Source organism: Salvelinus fontinalis, chromosome 28, assembly GCF_029448725.1.
Source record: "Salvelinus fontinalis isolate EN_2023a chromosome 28, ASM2944872v1, whole genome shotgun sequence".
Lineage (NCBI taxonomy): Eukaryota > Metazoa > Chordata > Actinopteri > Salmoniformes > Salmonidae > Salvelinus > Salvelinus fontinalis.
This window is the reverse complement of record NC_074692.1, coordinates 27004271-27026547: the sequence shown is the minus strand read 5'-3', so window position 1 is coordinate 27026547 and position 22277 is coordinate 27004271. Positions and strand designations below refer to the sequence as shown.

General features: G+C 47.5%; 1 pseudogene; it reads left to right on the top strand.

Annotated features, from left to right (window-relative positions):
• The window catches only part of LOC129826525 (transport and Golgi organization 2 homolog), a 30672-nt pseudogene that overhangs the window by 1820 nt on the left and 6575 nt on the right, over positions 1-22277 (top strand).

Here is a 22277-nt window from a genome sequence, read left to right as displayed (position 1 = left end):
CTGACAGGTGTGGCATATCAAGAAGCTGATAAAACAGCACAATTATTACACAGGTGCACCTTGTGCTGGGGACAATAAAAGACCACTCTAAAATGTGCCGTTTTGTCACACAACACAATGCCACAGATTTCTCAAGTTTTGAGGGACAGTGCAATTGGCATGCTGTCTGCAGGAATGTCCAACACAGCTGTTGCCAGAGAATTGAATGTTCATTTCTCTACCATGAGTCACCTCCAATGTTGTTCAAGAGAATTTGGCAGTACAATCGGCCTCAAAACCGCAGATCACATGTATGGCATTGTGTGGGCGAACCGTTTGCTGATGTCAACAGAGTTCCCCATGGTGGGGTTACGGTATGGGCAGGCATAAGCTGTGGACAATGAACACAATTACATTTTATTAATGAAATTTAAATGCACAGAAATCCAGTGATGAGACCCATATATATTTTTTATTTATAAAAAAAAAAAAAAGTTTCGTTATCTGTAACAAACAGATGCAAATCTATATTCCCAGTCATGTGTATTCCAAACATTAGGGCACAATTAATTTATTTCAATTGACTGATTTCCTCAAATGAACTCTAACTTGTTGCGTTTTACATTTTTGTTCAGTATAATTGTGAATAAAAAATTCCCTTTGTCCTTCAAAGATGCGTTAGGCTAGTGCTGAGGTGTAGCACCCAAAGCAGTGCTACGAACCTGAGATTATCTGTGGTGCTGTCTCTCACTGGAAGTATGAAAAGCTAGGCAGTATTCAAACTGGATTGCTCTGTTTCACTTCCCGATTTCAATGAAACGTAACATTTCAGTTTGGTTCCAGGCTAATTCAAAGCCTCCCGAACAAAGCACAGTGAAACACCATGTGCCATCCGCTAACCTTTCCTACAGTCACTGCTGGTTTCTCTAAGTGAAGGTCCTTTGTGGGCAGACACCAGTGGTAGAGGAGCAGTCAATGCAATTTAAAGCCCTGCTTGTAATAATCCCCTGGGCTCTGTGGAGCTCTCTCTCTACCTGGCCAGGATCTATCTCTGCCTTTGCCTCTGGGAGATTACACTAGCCTGAGGCGATCAGTGGATGTGTGTGGGCAATGACTCACTCTGGACCCATGGGATACGTGTAACCTATAGGCCTAGCTAGCATCCTCACTGTGGTTAAATTGAATATATGTAGGCCTACATTATCAGTGCGTGGAATGGCATAATAATTACAAGAATGTTAAGTAAATCTCTTGTGTAAGTGGTTTTTCACCATACACCCAATTCCGCCAACATCCCTGCCTGCCAACAATGTTGTGTTGTGAATTCCCATTATGCCCATGTATTGCCTCACCATCAAATTATTAGTACTTTCCTTTGCAATACAGAATGAATGGAATGTATCTTGTCGAAATATTAGCCTTCCCATTGACCTTGTCTCAAACATAGTATTTATTTTGTAAGGAATAAGTGACAAATTATAGAATTCTCTAAAATGGCGCACTCGCCACATAGCTGGGCCCTGTTAATTTTCTTGTTTCTCTCCTAGTGATTCCCACAGTCTCCGAAAAAGCATGGATGCTCTGCTCTATCTCTCCTGTGTAAAATCATTAGTGTTTGCTTTGTTTCTAGGCCAGTGTTGTCGACTCTTGGGGAACAATTGCACTGCAACCAGCTTTTGCATCATGACCCTTTGATGTACAGAGGTTGACACAATTAGGTCAATTTGCTTTATTTGTTCTTTAAGAAATCCACCTGCCTCTGAACAAGGTTAATGGGATTGGTAGCCGCTGGCAAGATACAATTATTGCGGAGGTCATCATAGTTCAGTGGCCTAATCTGTCTTCTGTAACTGTGCACCACGAATAAATGCCTCTCAGTGGAACTATTTAATCCTCATCATTTGACCTGTGACACCCGCATGACAACCAATACGTCTCAGGTAGTTGGCTTCGAAAAGGGACGTGGGTGAAAAAACAAACATGCGGCTTCTCTTTGTCTAAATGATAATGAGCGAGTAATGGCGATGCACCAATTGTTTTATTTTATTTCACCTTTATTTAACCAGGTAGGCCAGTTGAGAACAAGTTCTCATTTACAACTGCGACCTGGCCAAGATAAAGCAAAGCAGTGTGACACAAACAACAACACAAAGTTACACATGGAATAAACAAACATACAGTCAATAATGCACATCATTATCTGGGATCAGTGTGTACCAGCAGAATTTTGAACAGAGGATGCAATTATATATTGTAGACTACATGGAATATTCTAGGTTGTAGGTTTGTGCAATACCTATCTCAGGTTACATACTGTTACAGCTATATGTTATATTATAGGCCCACACATTTTCTATACATAAATTGAGCCCACATGTCTCGTAGAGCCAGCACGAGAAGTAAGTGTGGATAGAAATGGCCTACAGTTTAACGGCCCCGGCGACATTCAATATAGGCTACTTCTACAAACTACAGAATGTTTACTTTGATACCAGGTTTAGTGTCACTACTGTATACCAAAACAATATCACAGCATGGACATTTTTTTGTCCAAATGTTTCATGTTTTCGCTCTCAATCACACTTTTTAATAGAACATCCAATTTTGTTGTTCAAAACAATGCTTAAACCACATCAGGAGACCACTTTTGAGGTCTGGGAAAAATCTAAGTAATTTAGATTTTTGTTGTTGTGTGTAGTTACCCTTTAGTTCAAGAGTGCGTACAAACTCAAATCACTCACAAAGGGCCCACAGGTCCCAATGTGCAATTCCACCTCTCGCCTAAATCCACATCTATGTCAGCTTCTGCTGCCTCAGCACACTAATATAGGGCAGCCAAAAGGGGAGGGAAAAACCCCACAATCGTGTGTGCGTGCGTGCGTGCAAGGCTAGCGGGTGATTCATGGGACAGTAGCTGAACAGTAATGTGAAGTCACTAAGTCATGCGCTGTTGCCTTGCTAAATAAGTGACAGTTGTGCAGTGGTAGTAAAAAGTCACCAGAAATGAATGTCAAATGCAGCATTAGTAACAACAGTGATTAAGTCTGTTAGTGTGGTGAGTGGCACATTAAGTCTCATTTGTAATTGGATAACTACTGAAAATGCCAGTAAGTTGTAGTGGTGCTAGCTCAGCATAGGCCTAGGTTTCACTTAAAGCACTAGACTGCACTAGGTTATTTCATTTCAAGTTTTGGATTGTAGAAATGCTTATGTTTATATTCCTATTCGCTGAGTTCCTTTCTCCTATGTGTGCTGTCTGACAGGTCCCCCCCCCCACCCCCCCAAATCTTCGGTATCTTTCTCTCTCTATTGGAGATGCTCTGGTTGAAGGCTTGCTGGCAGGCTCCACTACCTCGACGGAAACAGGGAGACTGCAGCATAGCCAGGGGATTAATACACCAGATGTCACTGGCATCGGGAATCAATTCAAGGCTATACGCCAATTCATGCTCTTAATGAGCTACTGTTGGTCCAGTCTCTGGAATGGAGAACTGGTCAGTGTGAGGGGGCATTTCTGTAGCCAAGGACTTGGCATTGCCTAATCATTAACGTCATTGTCCAAACGTTGGTCTGATTGGGAAGTGAATTCTGTGGCCAAAGACTTGTCGTAGTCTTTTATGTTGTCAATGTTAGTTTGATGTCTGAGAGAGCTGCCACTGGAGGTGATTTGGCTCTAGAATGCTGTTAGAAGGCCGGATACTTTTAAGGGTCACACACATCGCACCGAATATGGATCTCCCGTTTGTCTACCGATTGTTCAGTGCACTGTTGACTACTGACATTTTTGTGCAATTCTACATGTTTTCACTTGGTTCGCAAGTACTCTTGGCAGGCAAAGGCTATTGGTGTGTTCGAGCCCTTATTCCGTATACAGCCATCCACTGCACTGGATCAATCTGATACAGCATCTCCCGCTGGCCTTAGCCTCAGCCCGCTGGCCGTAGCCTCTGCCTCTTGCTGACACGGTCCTTTTAGACTTCTGAAGGTAGAGACATTTTGTCGCTGATGCATTATGGATTTGATGTGACGTTTGCAGTGGTGTGGGGCCTGGAAAATCCCATCTCTTAGTGATCCATGTACACTGCAGCAGTCCAAGGTGGGTGGAGAATGTCAGCAGGGGTTGTAATGTTATTGCGGTAAGGTAATCGAGGTACATGGAGAGGTATGGACTGCATCCCAAATGACACTATTTTCCCTATGTAGTGCACTACTTCTGAGCACAGTCTTATGTGCCCTGGTCTAAAGTAGTGCACTATGTAGGGAATAAGGTTCCATTTGGGACGCATCCATGGTGTTGGATAGTGACAGCACAGCAGCTTTCTTCTGCTGCTGCAGCTGATGGGGAACTGGGGTGCGGAACTTTACTGTGTCCTGAGGGGAGGAATAGTGCACACCCAGACAATCAGGAAACATGCAACCTCCTGCAACCTCAGTCAGGAGCTCAGTTAGGTCTGCTACACGGCACGGCATGGCATTTCTCTCTCACACTTATTCACTCATGTGTGCAGAATGCAGCCTGGCAAAAGAGCACACATTCTGCTTCCCAAATGGAATCCTATTCCCTTCATAATGCACCACTTTTATATGGGCCCTGGTCAAAAGTAGTGCACTATATAGGAAATATGGGTGCCATTAGGGCCACAGACACACAGTCCCAGGGCTCAGTCTCTTCGATTAAGGACATGAGACCTGGAGAATATCAATATATCAAGATGGATACCACCACTAGGTTATTGTGTTATAGAACATTACCTTAAGTGGTCTACCATGGTCTCCCTCGTAACTCTATTTCTTTCTCTTTTCTCCTCAGACTAATTTTGGCTGCAAACAGAGATGAGTTCTACAACAGGCCAACCAAAGCTGCAGACTTTTGGGTGAGCAACAGCGAAATCCTCAGCGGTAAGTATCTGCACTTGATGTTGCAGTGACAGAAAAACATTAGTGACAGAAATCGTTCTAGAGAGGACTCCCCTCTGTTTCCCCTTCTCTTTCTCTCTCTCTGAGACCCTTTATTTCACCACAACCCATTTCAGCTCCGCATGAATGCCTTCATGAGCCAGATATTGGATTCCATGTCAACAAACCAATTCTGAGAAGAATTTAATGCAGTGAGTGCCCCAATGAATCATTCCCATTCTTTATTAAGAGCATAGCCCTACTATGGCAAATTGACTGGGAGAACAATTACATCTCCTTGAGTTAAAACTGTTTAAAAAACCAACAGGGTGGAAGGCTAAGAAGTAGAATTAGAATGAGGGTCCTGTCATGGAGCAAGGGCATTGCTTCTGTTTGAGTGATTCCTTTCATTTCCCCTCCCTCTCCTCACAACAGACTAGGAAGTTGATTTGTTCAACAGGCTCTTTTTAGTATTTTCACATTTCTGAGTGAAGTATATAATTTGTCTTAACAGGCTATGAGTTTATTTCCTCTAGAAATCTAGAGTGGCAGAGTAATTGAGGTTTGCGAGGGATTAGGGTATAGGATTGGTTTGGAAATTAGGGCCTACGGGTCAGGTTTTATGTTGGCTTGGGATTGAGTCCTCAAAATTGTATTAGTTTTATTCAAGGTAAGTTACTCACTGATAAGTCTTTTGAAATTCACTGACTTGTCTCTTCCGATTGCATTTGAGTCACCTTGTACCGTACAGGCGCAAGGGCATTCCTGGACCCTGCAGTAAACTACCTTTTAATTGACTGATGTCTCCCAGTCAGATACACAATACAGCCCAGCTAGGAAATCAATCATCCTTCATCCCGTCTGCCGGTCGGTTGGCAGAAGAAACACAGAGCAATGCCCTTAGTTGTTCATCCGTCTCCTTTCCCTCTGTAATCGGTGAGGTCAGACTCCAGTAGCAGCCGTTTAATTGATGGATGCTTTTATGTGGCGTGGCAGAAATGAATAAGTTTGGCCGGTGAGGCTCTTATGTGGTGCTGGGGGTGGAGGGACGGCGGTAGGGCTCTGATCTGGTGTGGAGGGACGGCGGTAGGGCTCTAATGTGGTGTGGAGGGACGGCGGTAGTGCTCTGATGTGGTGTGGAGGGACGGCGGTAGGGCTCTGATCTGGTGTGGAGGGACGGCGGTAGTGCTCTGATCTGGTGTGGAGGGACGGCGGTAGTGCTCTGATCTGGTGTGGAGGGACGGCGGTAGTGCTCTGATCTGGTGTGGAGGGATGGCGGTAGGGCTCTGATGTGGTGTGGAGGGACGGCGGTAGTGCTCTGATCTGGTGTGGAGGGACGGCGGTAGTGCTCTGATCTGGTGTGGAGGGACGGCGGTAGTGCTCTGATCTAGTGTGGAGGGACGGCGGTAGTGCTCTGATCTGGTGTGGAGGGACGGCAGTAGTGCTCTGATCTGGTGTGGAGGGACGGCGGTAGTGCTCTGATCTGGTGGGGAGGGACGGCGGTAGTGCTCTGATCTGGTGTGGAGGGACGGCGGTAGTGCTCTGATCTGGTGTGGAGGGACGGCGGTAGTGCTCTGATCTGGTGTGGAGGGACGGCGGTAGTGCTCTGATGTGGTGTGGAGGGACGGCGGTAGGGCTCTGATCTGATGTGGAGGGACGGCGGTAGGGCTCTGATGTGGAGGGACGGCGGTAGTGCTCTGATGTGGAGGGACGGCGGTAGTGCTCTGATCTGGTGTGGAGGGATGGCGGTAGTGCTCTGATCTAGTGTGGAGGGACGGCGGTAGTGCTCTGATGTGGTGTGGAGGGACGGCGGTAGTGCTCTGATCTGGTGTGGAGGGATGGCGGTAGTGCTCTGATGTGGTGTGGAGGGACGGCGGTGGGGCTCTGATCTAGTGTGGAGGGACGGCGGTAGTGCTCTGATCTGGTGTGGAGGGACGGCGGTAGTGCTCTGATCTGGTGTGGAGGGACGGCGGTAGTGCTCTGATCTGGTGTGGAGGGACGGCGGTAGTGCTCTGATCTGGTGTGGAGGGACGGCGGTAGTGCTCTGTGGTGTGGAGGGACGGCGGTGGGGCTCTGATCTGGTGTGGAGGGATGGCGGTAGTGCTCTGATGTGGTGTGGAGGGACGGCGGTAGTGCTCTGATCTAGTGTGGAGGGACGGCGGTAGTGCTCTGATCTGGTGTGGAGGGACGGCGGTAGGGCTCTGATGTGGTGTGGAGGGACGGCGGTAGTGCTCTGATGTGGTGTGGAGGGACGGCGGTAGTGCTCTGATCTGGTGTGGAGGGACGGCGGTAGTGCTCTGATGTGGTGTGGAGGGACGGCGGTAGGGCTCTGATCTGGTGTGGAGGGACGGCGGTAGGGCTCTGATCTAGTGTGGAGGGACGGCGGTAGTGCTCTGATCTGGTGTGGAGGGACGGCGGTAGTGCTCTGATCTGGTGTGGAGGGACGGCGGTAGTGCTCTGATGTGGTGTGGAGGGACGGCGGTAGTGCTCTGATGTGGTGTGGAGGGACGGCGGTAGGGCTCTGATCTGGTGTGGAGGGACGGCGGTAGTGCTCTGATGTGGTGTGGAGGGACGGCGGTAGTGCTCTGATCTGGTGTGGAGGGACGGCGGTAGTGCTCTGATCTGGTGTGGAGGGATGGCGGTAGTGCTCTGATCTAGTGTGGAGGGACGGCGGTAGTGCTCTGATGTGGTGTGGAGGGACGGCGGTAGTGCTCTGATGTGGTGTGGAGGGACGGCGGTAGTGCTCTGATCTGGTGTGGAGGGATGGCGGTAGTGCTCTGATCTGGTGTGGAGGGACGGCGGTAGTGCTCTGATCTGGTGTGGAGGGACGGCGGTAGTGCTCTGATCTGGTGTGGAGGGACGGCGGTAGTGCTCTGATCTGGTGGGGAGGGACGGCGGTAGTGCTCTGATCTGGTGTGGAGGGACGGCGGTAGTGCTCTGATCTGGTGTGGAGGGACGGCGGTAGTGCTCTGATCTGGTGTGGAGGGACGGCGGTAGTGCTCTGATGTGGTGTGGAGGGACGGCGGTAGGGCTCTGATCTGATGTGGAGGGACGGCGGTAGGGCTCTGATGTGGAGGGACGGCGGTAGTGCTCTGATGTGGAGGGACGGCGGTAGTGCTCTGATCTGGTGTGGAGGGATGGCGGTAGTGCTCTGATCTAGTGTGGAGGGACGGCGGTAGTGCTCTGATGTGGTGTGGAGGGACGGCGGTAGTGCTCTGATGTGGTGTGGAGGGACGGCGGTAGTGCTCTGATCTGGTGTGGAGGGACGGCGGTAGGGCTCTGATCTAGTGTGGAGGGACGGCGGTAGTGCTCTGATCTGGTGTGGAGGGACGGCGGTAGTGCTCTGATCTGGTGTGGAGGGACGGCGGTAGTGCTCTGATGTGGTGTGGAGGGACGGCGGTGGGGCTCTGATCTGGTGTGGAGGGATGGCGGTAGTGCTCTGATGTGGTGTGGAGGGACGGCGGTAGTGCTCTGATCTAGTGTGGAGGGACGGCGGTAGTGCTCTGATCTGGTGTGGAGGGACGGCGGTAGGGCTCTGATGTGGTGTGGAGGGACGGCGGTAGTGCTCTGATGTGGTGTGGAGGGACGGCGGTAGTGCTCTGATCTGGTGTGGAGGGACGGCGGTAGTGCTCTGATGTGGTGTGGAGGGACGGCGGTAGGGCTCTGATCTGGTGTGGAGGGACGGCGGTAGGGCTCTGATCTAGTGTGGAGGGACGGCGGTAGTGCTCTGATCTGGTGTGGAGGGACGGCGGTAGTGCTCTGATGTGGTGTGGAGGGACGGCGGTAGTGCTCTGATGTGGTGTGGAGGGACGGCGGTAGGGCTCTGATCTGGTGTGGAGGGACGGCGGTAGTGCTCTGATGTGGTGTGGAGGGACGGCGGTAGTGCTCTGATCTGGTGTGGAGGGACGGCGGTAGTGCTCTGATCTAGTGTGGAGGGACGGCGGTAGTGCTCTGATCTGGTGTGGAGGGACGGCGGTAGTGCTCTGATCTGGTGTGGATGGACGGCGGTAGTGCTCTGATCTGGTGTGGAGGGACGGCGGTAGGGCTCTAATGTGGTGTGGAGGGACGGCGGTAGTGCTCTAATGTGGTGTGGAGGGACGGCGGTAGTGCTCTGATCTGGTGTGGAGGGACGGCGGTAGGGCTCTGATCTGGTGTGGAGGGACGGCGGTAGTGCTCTGATCTAGTGTGGAGGGACGGCGGTAGTGCTCTGATCTGGTGTGGAGGGACGGCGGTAGTGCTCTGATCTAGTGTGGAGGGACGGCGGTAGTGCTCTGATGTGGTGTGGAGGGACGGCGGTAGTGCTCTGATGTGGTGTGGAGGGACGGCGGTAGTGCTCTGATCTGGTGTGGAGGGACGGCGGTAGTGCTCTGATCTAGTGTGGAGGGACGGCGGTAGTGCTCTGATCTAGTGTGGAGGGACGGCGGTAGTGCTCTGATCTAGTGTGGAGGGACGGCGGTAGTGCTCTGATCTAGTGTGGAGGGACGGCGGTAGTGCTCTGATCTAGTGTGGAGGGACGGCGGTAGTGCTCTGATCTAGTGTGGAGGGACGGCGGTAGTGCTCTGATCTAGTGTGGAGGGACGGCGGTAGTGCTCTGATGTGGTGTGGAGGGACGGCGGTAGTGCTCTGATGTGGTGTGGAGGGACGGCGGTAGTGCTCTGATGTGGTGTGGAGGGACGGCGGTAGTGCTCTGATGTGGTGTGGAGGGACGGCGGTAGTGCTCTGATGTGGTGTGGAGGGACGGCGGTAGTGCTCTGATGTGGTGTGGAGGGACGGCGGTAGTGCTCTGATGTGGTGTGGAGGGACGGCGGTAGTGCTCTGATGTGGTGTGGAGGGACGGCGGTAGTGCTCTGATCTAGTGTGGAGGGACGGCGGTAGGGCTCTGATCTAGTGTGGAGGGACGGCGGTAGTGCTCTGATGTGGTGTGGAGGGACGGCGGTAGTGCTCTGATCTGGTGTGGAGGGACGGCGGTAGTGCTCTGATCTGGTGTGGAGGGATGGCGGTAGGGCTCTGATCTGGTGTGGAGGGACGGCGGTAGTGCTCTGATCTAGTGTGGAGGGACGGCGGTAGTGCTCTGATCTAGTGTGGAGGGACGGCGGTAGGGCTCTGATCTAGTGTGGAGGGACGGCGGTAGTGCTCTGATGTGGTGTGGAGGGACGGCGGTAGGGCTCTGATGTGGTGTGGAGGGACGGCGGTAGTGCTCTGATCTGGTGTGGAGGGACGGCGGTAGTGCTCTGATCTAGTGTGGAGGGACGGCGGTAGTGCTCTGATCTGGTGTGGAGGGACGGCGGTAGTGCTCTGATCTAGTGTGGAGGGACGGCGGTAGTGCTCTGATGGAAGGTGATGGATTATGCTGCATGTGGATGTTTGTCCACACAACCATCTCAGCCTGATCTTACAGCTACAACATACAAGGGTGTTTTTGGCAGCATGAGTGAAGGAGGCTTTATTGCAATGTAACGATGCTCATTGTCTTTTTAATTCATATTTTGCCTAATGGGGAGAGGAGAACTGAGTGAATTCTGAAACCTTTTTCATGAACAGCACACGCATAGTGGCACCAACTGTCTTCGTGTTTGTCTGCTTTAACCCAACTCTAGGGGAAATGTTATTTTTATTTCATCTTTATTTAACCAGGTAGGCCAGTTGGGAACAAGTTCTCATTTACAACTGCGACCTGGCCAAGATAAAGCAAAGCAGTGCGACAAAAACAGCAACACAGAGTTACACATAAACAAATGTACAGTCAATAGCACAATATAAAAATCTATGTACAGTGTGTGCAAATGTAGAAGAGTAGGGAGGTAAGGCCATAGAGCGAAATTATTATAATTTAGCATTAACACTGGAGTGATAGATGTGCAGATGATGATGTGCAAGTAGAGATACTGGGGTGCAAAAGAGCAAGAGGATAAATAACAATATGGGGATGAGGTAGTTGGGTGTGCTATTTACAGGTTGGCTGTGTACAGGTACAGTGATCGGTAAGCTGCTCTGACAGCTGATGCTTAAAGTTAAAGAGGAACATATGACTCCAGCTTCAGTGATTTTTGCAATTCGTTCAAGTCATTGGCAGCAGAGAACTGGAAGGAAAGGTGGCCAAAGAGGTGTTGGCTTTGGGGATGACCAGTGAAATATACCTGCTGGAGCGCGTGCTACGGGTGGGTGTTACTATGGTGACCAGTGAGCTGAGATAAGACGGAGCTTTACCTAGCAAAGACTTATAGATGACCTGGAGCCAGTGGGTTTGGTGAGGAATATGTAGTGAGGGCCAGCCAACGAGAGCATACAGGTCGCAGCGGTGGGTAGTATATGGGGCTTTGGTGACAAAACAGATGGCACTCAGATAGACTAAATCCAATTTGCTGAGTAGAGTGTTGGAGGCTGTTTTGTAAATGACATCACCGAAGTCAAGGATTGGTCGGATAGTCAGTTTTACGAGGGTATGTTTGGCCGCATGAGTGAAGGAGGCTTTGTTGCGAAATAGGATGCCGATTCTAGATTTAATTTTGGATTGGAGATGCTTAATTTGAGTCTGGAAGGAGAGTTTACAGTCTAACCAGACACCTAGGTATTTGTAGTTGTCCACATATTCTAAGTCAGAACCGTCCAGAGTAGTGATGCTAGTCGGGCAACAATCGCTTGAAGATGTATAGATGCCAGATGTATACAGAATGGTGTCGTCTGCGTAGAGGTGGATCAGAGAATCACCAGCAGCAAGAGTGACATCAATGATATACAGAGAAAAGAGTCGGCCCGAGAATTGAACCCTGTGGCACCCCCATAGAGACTGCCAGAGGTCCGTACAACAGGCCCTCCGATTTGACACAGTGAACTCTATCAGAGAAGTAGTTGGTGAACCAGGCGAGGCAGTCATTTGAGAAACCAAGGCTATTGAGTCTGCCGATAAGAATGCGGTGATTGACCGAGTCGAAAGCCTTGGCCAGGTTGATGAAGATGGCTGCACAGTACTGTCTTTTATCGATGACGATTATGATATCATTTAGGACCTTGAGCGTGGCTGAGGTGCACCCATGACCAGCTCGGAAACCAGATTGCATAGCGGAGAAGGTACGGTGGGATTCGAAATGGTCGGTGATCTTTTTGTTAACTTGGCTTTCGAAGATTTTAGAAAGGCATGGCAGGATGGATATAGGTCTATAACAGTTTGGGTCTAGAGTGTCTCCCCCTTTGAAGAGGGGGATGACCGCGGCAGCTTTCCAATATTTGTGGATCTCAGACGATATGAAAGGGAGGTTGAACAGGCTAGTAATAGGGGTTGCAACATTTTGGCGGATAATTTCAGAAAGAGAGGGTCCAGATTGTCTTGCACATCTGATTTGTAGGGATCCAGATTTTGCAGCTCTTTCAGCTGTCAGCTGTCTGGATTTGGATGAAAGAGAAGCGGGGGGGGGGGGGGCTCAGTGCAGTGGGCAGTTGGGAGGAGGAGTAAACTCTGGGATTCCTCCAGCTCCCTCTCTACCCATCCCCAGGCGCGTCAGGCCATGGCTGGGTTTCTCTATAGCAGAAAACCTCTCCTCTGTTCCCTGGCTGTTTCAGTGGACCCATATTGATCATGTGGAAGTGTAGATTTACACTACATGACCAAAAGTATGTGGACACCTGCTCGTCAAACGTCTAATTCCGAAATCATGGGTATTAATATGGAGTTGGTCCCCTTTTCTTCTATAACAGCCTCCACTCTTCTGTGAAGGCTTTCCACTAGATGTTGGAACATTGCTGCGGGGACTTGCTTCCATTCAGCCACAAGCATTAGTGAGGTCGGGCACTGATGTTGTGCAATTAGGCCTGGCTCGCAGTCGGCGTTCCAATTCATCCCAAAGGTGTTCGATGTGGATGAGATCAGGGCTCTTTGCAGGCCAGTCAAGTTCTTCCACACTGATCTCGACCAACCATTTTTCTATAGACCTCGCTTTGTGCAGGTGGGCATTGTCATACTGAAACAGGAAAGGGCCTTCCAAACTGTTACTACAAAGTTGGAAGCACAGAATTGTCTGGAATGTCATTGTATGCTGTAGCGTTAAGATTTCCCTTCACTAGAACTAAGGGGCCTAGCCCAAACCATGAAAAACAACCCCAGACCATTATTCCTCCTCCACCAAACTTTAGTTGGCACTATGCTTTGGGGCAGGTAGTGTTTTCCTAGCATCTGCTCAAACCAGATTCGTCCGTCAGACTGCCAGATGGAGAAATGTGATTCATCACTCCAGAGAACGAGTTTCCAGAGTACAACGAGCTTTACACCATTCCAGCCAATGCTTGGCATGGCACATCGTGATCTTAGGCTTGTGTGTGGCTGCTCGGCCATGGAAACCCATTTCATGAAGCTCACAATAAACAGTTATTGTGCTGTCGTTGCTTCCAGAGGCAGTTTTGAACTCGGTAGAGAGTATTGCAACCGAGGACAGACTATTTTTACACACTTCAGCACTCGGTGGTCCCGTTCTGTGAGCTTGTGTGGCCTACCACTTTGTGGCTGAGCCGTTGTTGCTCCTAGACATTTCAACTTCACGATAACAGCACTTACAGTTGACAGGGGCAGTTCCAGCAGGGCAGAACTGAGTTGTTGGAAAGGTGGCATTCTATGATGGTGCCACATTGAAAGTCACTGAGCTCTTCAGTAAGTTCATTGTTTGCCAGTGTTTGTCTATGGAGATTGCATGGTTGTGTGCTCGATTTTATACACCTGTCAGCAATGGGTGTGGCTGGAATAGCCGAATCCACTTATTTTAATGGTTGTCCACATACTTTTGTATGTATAGTGTATCATCCTGCCTCTGCACATGCTTCCCTTAGTTACCTTCTCTCTCATAGAAACACACATCTCAGTGTGAGAGAAGTGATTTGTAGTCGTAAGTGACATTTTAGGTCAAGATTAACAGCCTGTGTCGTATAGCTCTTTGCTTCTCTCTAAGTTTATTCAAGTTCTTGTACAGTGAAATACAAGGTCAAAATGGCAAGAGTCTAGCAAATCACACCAGCTGTAGTAAAACAATCCATATTTCTCTTAACGCTGTACTGATTTACTTATTCCCTGTGTAAGGATATCACCTCAATCCACGTCCAGACAAATAGAATGTATGAGTAATCTATTCAGTGTTTTCAGAGTTCCGTGCTCTACATTCTAATGATCAGCCAGGCTCCAATGATAATGAATGCAAGGCAGAGGCCTCTGTCTGTCTGCTTATCAGAAAGCCACTGCTCAGCCTTAACTTGATTTTAAATTCAATTAAGTACAAAATCAATGGTTGTCCACATACTTTTGAATGCTGTTTTTTTTGGCACTCCATATTTATGATATTTATTTTTTTGTAACTCAGAGAGAAGTCAAACTAAGCAATCAGTGATTTGCATCTTCTAGAATTAATAAATGATTATAAGCAAACTATAATCACTTCATTTGAGTGTAGACCTGCAGCATTATTGTCAGCAGTACGTGATCGCCATTATTAATTCACAGTGCATTCAAAAAGTATTCAGACCCCATCCCCTTTTCTACATGTTGTTAAGTTACAGCCTTATGCTAAAATTTATTAAATACTTTTTCTCTGCATCAACTTACACACAATATCACATAAGCGAAAACATTTTTTCATTTTTTTTATAAATGTATAAAAAATAAACTGAAATACCTTATTTACATAAGTATTCAGGTCCTTTGCTATGAGACTTGAAGTTGCGCTCAGGTGCATCCTGTTTCCATTGATCATGCTTGAGATGTTTCTACAACTTGATTGCAGTCCACCTGTGGTAAATGTAATTGATTGGACATGACTTGAATAGCCAAACACCTGTCTATATAAGATCCCCCAGTTGACAGTGCATGTCGGAGCAAAAACCAAGCCATGAGGTAAATGGAATTGTCCTAAGAGATCCGAGACAGGATTGTGTCGAGGCACAGATCTGGAGAAGGGTACGGAAACATTTCTGCAGCATTGAAGGTTCCTAAGAACACAGTGGTCTCCATCATTCTTAAATGGAATGAGTTTGGAACCATCAAGACCCTGCCCGGCCAAACTGAGCAATCGGGGGAAAAGGGCCTTGGTCAGGGAGATGACCAAGAACCCGATGGTTTCTCTGACAGAGCTCTAGAGTTCCTCTGTGGAGATGGTTGTCCTTCTGGAAAGTTCTCCCATCTTCACAGCACTCCACCAATCAGGCCTTTGTGGTAGAGTGGCCAGAGGGAAGCCACTCCTCAGTAAAAGGCACATGACAGCCCGCTTGGAGTTTGCCAAAAGGCACCAAAAGACTCTCAGACCATGAGAACCAAGATTCTCTGGTCTGATGAAACCAAGATTGAACACTTTGGTCTGAATACCAAGCGTCACGTCTGGAGGAAACCTGCCACCATCCCTACGGTGAAGCATGGGGGTGGCAGCATCATGCTGTGTGGATGTTTTTCAGCAGCAGGGACTGGAAGACTAGTCAGGATCAAGGAAAGATGAACAGAGCAAAGTACAGATAGCTCCTTGACGAAAACCTGCTCAGGACCTCAGACTGGGGCGAAGGTTTACCTTCCAACAGGACAACAACCCTAAGAACACAGCCAAGATAACGCAGGAGTGGCTTTCGGACAAGTCACTCAATGTCCTTGAGTGGCCCATCCAGGGCCCGGACTTGAAACCGATCGAACATCACTGGAGAGACCTGAAAATAGCTGTGCAGCGATGCTCCCCATTCAACCTGATAGAGCTTGAGAGGATCTGCAGAGAAGAATGTGAGAAACTCCCCAAATACATGTGTGCCAAGCTTGTAGCGTCATACCCAAGAACACCCAAGGCTATAACTGCTGCCTAGGGTGGATCAACAAAGTACTGAGTAAAAGGTGTGAATACTTCTGTTAATGGGATATTTTAAAAAAAAAACAGTTTTTGCTTAGTCATTATGGGATAATGTGTGTAGATTGGTGAGGAGGGAAAAAACTGTAATCCGTTTTAGAATAAGGCTGTAACGTAACAAAATGTGGGAAAAGTCAAGGGGTTTGAATACTTTCCGAATGCACTGTAGCATTCAATCTCACTAGTCAGTTACACCTGTTCTATTTTCAGTCACGGAGGTGTTAAAATGTGAAGAAGGTTAATGTGGGAGTTATGTGATGACGTGGAGCGTGATGTGATTGTTGTGTGTTGTCAGGGCTAGACCTGGAAGAGGGGAAGGAAGGAGGGTCATGGCTGGGGATCAACAAGAGGGGCAAACTGGCTGCACTGACCAATTACTTGGAGGGAAGGCCCAATCCAGACGCACAAGGAAGAGGTGAGGACCAATCAGGAAGAAAATAATGTCCACTGAACAGTTTGATATGTGCATGCATCTTTAACAGACAGTCGTGTTTTAATATTTCATGCAGATGCTCAGCCCCGAGAGGAAAACACCTCTTTGTGTAATAGCAGCTTTCTAATTAGTTTATTTTCTGTAAGGCCAGATGTCAGGTGTCTTCCTGACACTTAACCGATGTAGTGCAGTTCCCCCCTCTTCGGTAGCAGCCTGTCCTTCTAACACCCAACAAATCAAATAAACGTTTATTGGTTGAGTACACCGTTTAGCAGATGTTGTAGTGGGTGCAGTGAAATGCTTATGTTACTAGCTCCTAACAATGTAGTAAAATGTCAAACAAGTACAGATAAAAACAAGAACGTCTGGGCGACTCCAATTAACAGCCCAAATAGCACTGTAACAGTAATCCAAATGCAATCTATAAGTATCTACACCAGAAGAATTTACACAAGATATACTAAAAGATATGTACAGCAGTAGATATAATCAGAGTGAGCTATGTCAAGAATCAGGTATATATTAAATATGCTGTGTGTATAAACAGTGTAACTATGTAATTACAGATACAGTCGCAGAGATATTAGAATGAGCTATGTTGGGAATACAGTATTTAAATACTCAGTGTGATACAGGAAGTGTCCAGTGGTTCAATGTCTCTATGACGTGGGACGGCAGCATTAGATTGTGAGTATGAGGTGTGTGTGTCATAGCTTGTGTTTTTTGTGTGAGTGAGTGTGCATCGCCTAATAGACGGCTAGTGATGGCTAGCCGCAATGCCACTAGAGATCCTAGTTCGAGTCCAGCCTCTGTCGCAGCCGGCCGCGACCGGGAGACCCATGGGGCGGCGCACAATTGGCCCAGTGTCGTCCAGGTTAGGGGAGGGTTTGGCCGGCAGGGATGTCATTGTCCCATCGCTCACCTGCGGCTTCTGTGGCGCGCGGGCGCAGTGCACGCTGACACGGTCGCCAGGTGCACAGTGTTTCCTCCGACACATTGGTGTGGCTGGCTTCTGGGTTAAGGGGGCATTGTGTCAAGATGCTGTGTGGCTTAGTTGGGTTGTGTTTCGGAGGACGCACAGCTCTTCACCTTCACCTCTCCCGAGTCCGTACTGGAGTTGCAGCGATGAGACAAGACTGTAACTACCAATTGGATACCACGAAATTGGGCAGAAAAGGGTTAAAACAATAATAAAACTGTCTGATGGCCCGGTAATGGAAGCATTTTTTTTGTCTCGGTCTTGGCACTGATGCACCTGTACTGACTCCGTAAATAGACAGTAGCCGAGTAAAGTCGATGGCTTGGGTGACTGAGGTCCTTAATGATCTTCTTGGCCTTCCTTTAACACCGAGTGTTGTAGATGTCATAGAGAACAGGCAGCATGCCCCCGGTGATGCGTTAGGCTGACCGCACCACAGTGCTAAATAACATGGAAACAGATCTCAGATGTCACCCAGTCCAAGACCTATGTTACATATTTTACCTCGAATGTCCTCCTCGTAACTGCATCACATTTTTCTTTTAACCAGTGTTGTGTAGATTTATTTGGATGGTATGACTAAATCTGTGTGTTGCTACAAAACCAACTAGGCAGCCTAATGATAAGTCTGCTCTTGCTATGTGTAGGGATCCTGGGCTTGCCTGAATGGTCTGCAACCTCTTTGAATGTGTGAAAAGTAAGAATAATGTTGATTCTTTGTGTTGAAGGGTTCTTGGTGTCGAACTTCCTGACGGATCAGAGCCAGGACAGCTACTCCTACCTGAAGAGGGTGTCATCTGAGAGACATCTCTACAACGGCTTCAACCTCCTCACAGCTGAGTTCAAGTGAGTCAAGGGTTTGGGCAGACTGATCAAAACTAGAGAACATGGGATGGGTTGATGAATATTTTCGCTGAGGTTTGGCCTTACCAATCAATGCCCACTTCCTTATAGGACTCAGATTGACAATGCTGTCTCAATTATTTAATTTCCTAAGGTACAGCCAATACATGCAATTCGACCTCTAGCCCAAGGCACATAGTTCTCAGAGGATTTTCCACCTAGCCTGTCAGACGTTAACGTGTAGCTATTTCTAAACTGCTTATACCTGTCTATTCCTTTCCAAACCTCCATGACGTGTCTAGGGCTAGGAGTGGATTTGACACTGGGTATAATAAGTCTCTGTACACGTGTTCTCTCTGGATAAAAGGCATGAGCTGTAGCTGCCCACTCTCTCACACTCTCTTTCTCTCTCACACACTCTTACTCTCACACACTCGCTCTCTCACTCACTCACTCACTCTCACACACTCTCACTCTCTCTCTCACACACACACACACACAAAGTTTTATCAGTCTCCCTATCTTCACACACAGAAGAAACCTTGAGCTGAAGGGACCATTATTAGAATTCTGAGAGGACACATGTTAATTATTTTTTTCTTTACCAGCCTGACTTTGGGTGAGTCAAAAGGGAACCCAGACAATGTTAAAGATAGCTGACTTTGTCCCCTCCCTTTCTGTTTTCTCTCACTCTCTGCAGCAGACATGCGTGATTTAATTTGATGGACTTGCGTTGTAGACTAGAGAAAAAAACTAACTGGAACCTGCTGAAACTAAGACAGCTGTCATGAACGGGGGTTTATAGACATGCCATTGGCATGGCAACAGGGTTCTAGGTCTCATTTTGGAGGTCAAGGGGTTTAGGAACAACTTTTCCCACTTCCTGCTGGGGGATGCAGAGTTCTCCCTGTAGACAAGGTGTCCTGCGTCATATATCCTGCTAATATGGCCTAGGGCAGGAACGGCAAGGAATGAGAGCAACTCTCCCCTTTAATCCCCCTCCTCCGTTGTTTTCAGGTATTGTTCTTTTCTCTCCACCTATAAGCTTCTCTCCATTCTCTAAATGCATTGCGCTTATTATAGCAGGTAGAGCTCAGCAGGTCGTGTTTTGTTGTGTCGTAACAGCAAAGCTATTCAGGAATGCAAATTACCTCATTAAGACCAGGAGTTATGGTGCTTTCGGGAAGTATTCAGACCCCTTGACTTTCTCCATTTTGTTAGATTACAGCCTTATTCTAAATGTATTAAAATGTTTTTTTTCCCCTCATCAATCTACACACAATACCCCATAATAACAAAGCAAAAAAAAGTTACACCCAAAATAACTGAAATAACACATTTACGTAATTATTCTGACCCTTTACTCAGTACTTTGTTAAAGCACCTTTGGCAGTGAATACAGCCTCAAGTCTTCTTGGGTATGACACTACAAGCTTGGCACACCTGTATTTGGGGTGTTTCTCCCATTCTCAGGTTGAATGGGAGCGTTGCAGCTATTTTCAAGTCTCTCCAGAGATGTTCGATCGGGTTCAATCCGGGCTCTGGATGGGCCACTCCCGAAGCCACTCACTCTTGGCTGTGTCCTTAGGGTCATTGTCCTGTTGGAAGGTTAACCTTTGCCCCAGTCTGAGGTCCTGAGGGCTCTGGAGCAGGTTCTCATCAATGATCTTTCTGTGCTCTGTTCATCTTTGCCTCGATCCAGACTAGTCTCCCAGTCCCTGCCGCTGAAAACATCCCCACAGCATGATGCTTCCACCACCATGCTTCACCGTAGGGATGGTGCCTGGTTTCCTCCAGGCGTGATGCTTGGCATTCAGGCCAAAGATTTTAATCTTGGTTTCATCAGACCAGAGAATCTTGTTTCTCATGGTCTGAGAGTCTTTAGGTGCTTTTGGCAAACTCCAAGATGGTGGTCACTCTACCACAAAGGCCTGATTGGTGGAGTGCTGCAGGGATGGTTGTCCTTCTGGAAGGTTTCTCCTATCTCCACAGAGGAACTCTAGAGCTCTGTCAGAGTGACCATCGGGTTCTTGGTGACCAAGGCCCTTCTCCCCTGATTGCTCAGTTTGGCTGGGCGGCCAGCTCTAGGAAGAGTCTTGGGGTTTTCAAATTTCTTCCAATTAAGAATGATGGAGGCCACTGTGTTCTTGGGGACCTTCAATGGTGCAGACATTTTTTGGTGATCTGTGCCTCGACACAATCCTGTCTCGGATCTCTTCAGATAATTCCTTTTACCTCATGGCTTGGTTTTTGCTCTGACATGCACTGTCAACTGTGGGATCTTATATAGACAGGTGTGTGGCTATTCAAGTCATGTCCAATCTATTAAATTTACCACAGGTGGAAAATAGAAACATCTCAAGGATGATCAATGGAAACAGGATGCACCTGAGCTCAATTTCGAGTCTCATAGCAAAGAGTCTGAATACTTATGTAAAATGTTTTTTCTGTCTTTTTATTTTTAATTTGCAAACACCTGTCATTATGGCGTATTGTGTGTAGATTGCTGAGGATTTTCTTTATTGAATCCATTTTAGAATAAGGCTGTAATGTAACAATGTGGAAAAAGTCAAGGAGTCTGAATACTTTCCAAAGGCACTTTGTCCGTGTTTGGCTGCTGCCCCTGCGGTAAGAGACTTAACGAAAGGAGACATCACTGCCACTAAAAATGTACACACACACACACACACACACACACACATACACACACACACACAAACACACACACACACACACACACACATGAGATGAGATGTCAGCTGAGAGAGAGCAACAAGCAATATGTGTTTATTTGATGATGTATGCTCTGGGTCTGAATCACTCCATCCCTCTGTCTGCCTGGGCCTGTGGAGCCTCCTGTAGACCCACAACTAGATGTATGGATGCTGACAGATGGGACACCATGGTACGCAACGCCATAATAAAACAGACAAGGGATTGCAGCTGCTGTGACTGTCATGTATTTGTTTGTAGACCTTTTTAATAAAGGCTCATTATAGAGCTATTAGTTTCCCCCTCTGCACAGTGAAACAGCAGTGATGTGTGTTGGTTAGAGACAACCCAGAGGAAATACTGTCTGTCTGTGGCTGCTCTTTCTCTGAAACGATAGTTGTCTCTTGCATACAGAGGAGGTCCTTTATTACAATCAGTGGATTTCTCATCCATCCTTAACCAATGACGTGACGGTTTATGATTTGGGGGTGAATGGCTATGTGGGACAAGATGTGTGGCGGCCATTTTAAACATCATCTCTATTTCTTCCTGTTGTTGTCAAGTTCTCCCTAGGAGAGGTCGGTGTGGAGTCGGGCGCAGAAGAGTAAGAATTGCAAGAAGGGTGTTTATTTACAAGTCCATCAAGAACAGGCACAGGACCACAACAGGACCACAACAGGACCACAACAGCAGCCACTAAAAAACAGAAACGCAGTCCAGAAAAAACACCTGTTCAACAAACCAAACGCAACCCAAACAAATGACAGATACACAAACAATCCCGCATAAAACCTAGAGGGTAGGGTGAGATTAAATACCCCACTGATTAACCTAAACTAGACACAGGTGAACAACAAGACAGACAAAACCAAACAAAAAAGAAAAGGGATCGGTGGCAGCTAGTAGACCGGCGACGACGACCGCCGAGCGCCGCCCGAACAGGGAGAGGAGCCACCTTCGGTGGAAGTCGTGACAGTTGTATAATGTTTATACTCATCGTCATGGGGATGCACTAATAGGAAAGGCATATACTTGTGTACTTATCACCCAACTGAATAAAAATGTTAATCTCTCAACTTCAAATCTGTATTGGCATGATTTATATTACGCCTTCCCTTAATTATGTTGCTTCTAAAACCAATATTGCCTTGATTAATAATCCATAGCTCCGTTGTTGGGTTTGCATTCTTTCAATTCAGTTGATATCTTTGCATGCATTTGTTTCCTCTGACTGAGCCTTGGCGGAACTAAATGTATATGTAGATGTGTATTTCAAATGTATCATCTCTCAACTTTTTATCTCAAATGCCCTCAATTTAATGTTGTTAGCACTGACCCTGAAGAAGGCACATTGATGCCGAAACGTTGGTGTTTTTTTTACCCAATACTGGGAGGTTATATTTATGGAGTGTGCGCCTCTTTGTTTTTATAGCACTGACAGCCAAGCAGCTGTAATATTTATTCATTCAAGACTGTGGTGTGAGAAGATTATCCCTTTATTCAGGAGCAAAGACTCCCTCAGACTCTTAACTGTCATCTCATGACATCCCACAATGCAATTCCATTTTTTGGCAGGTTT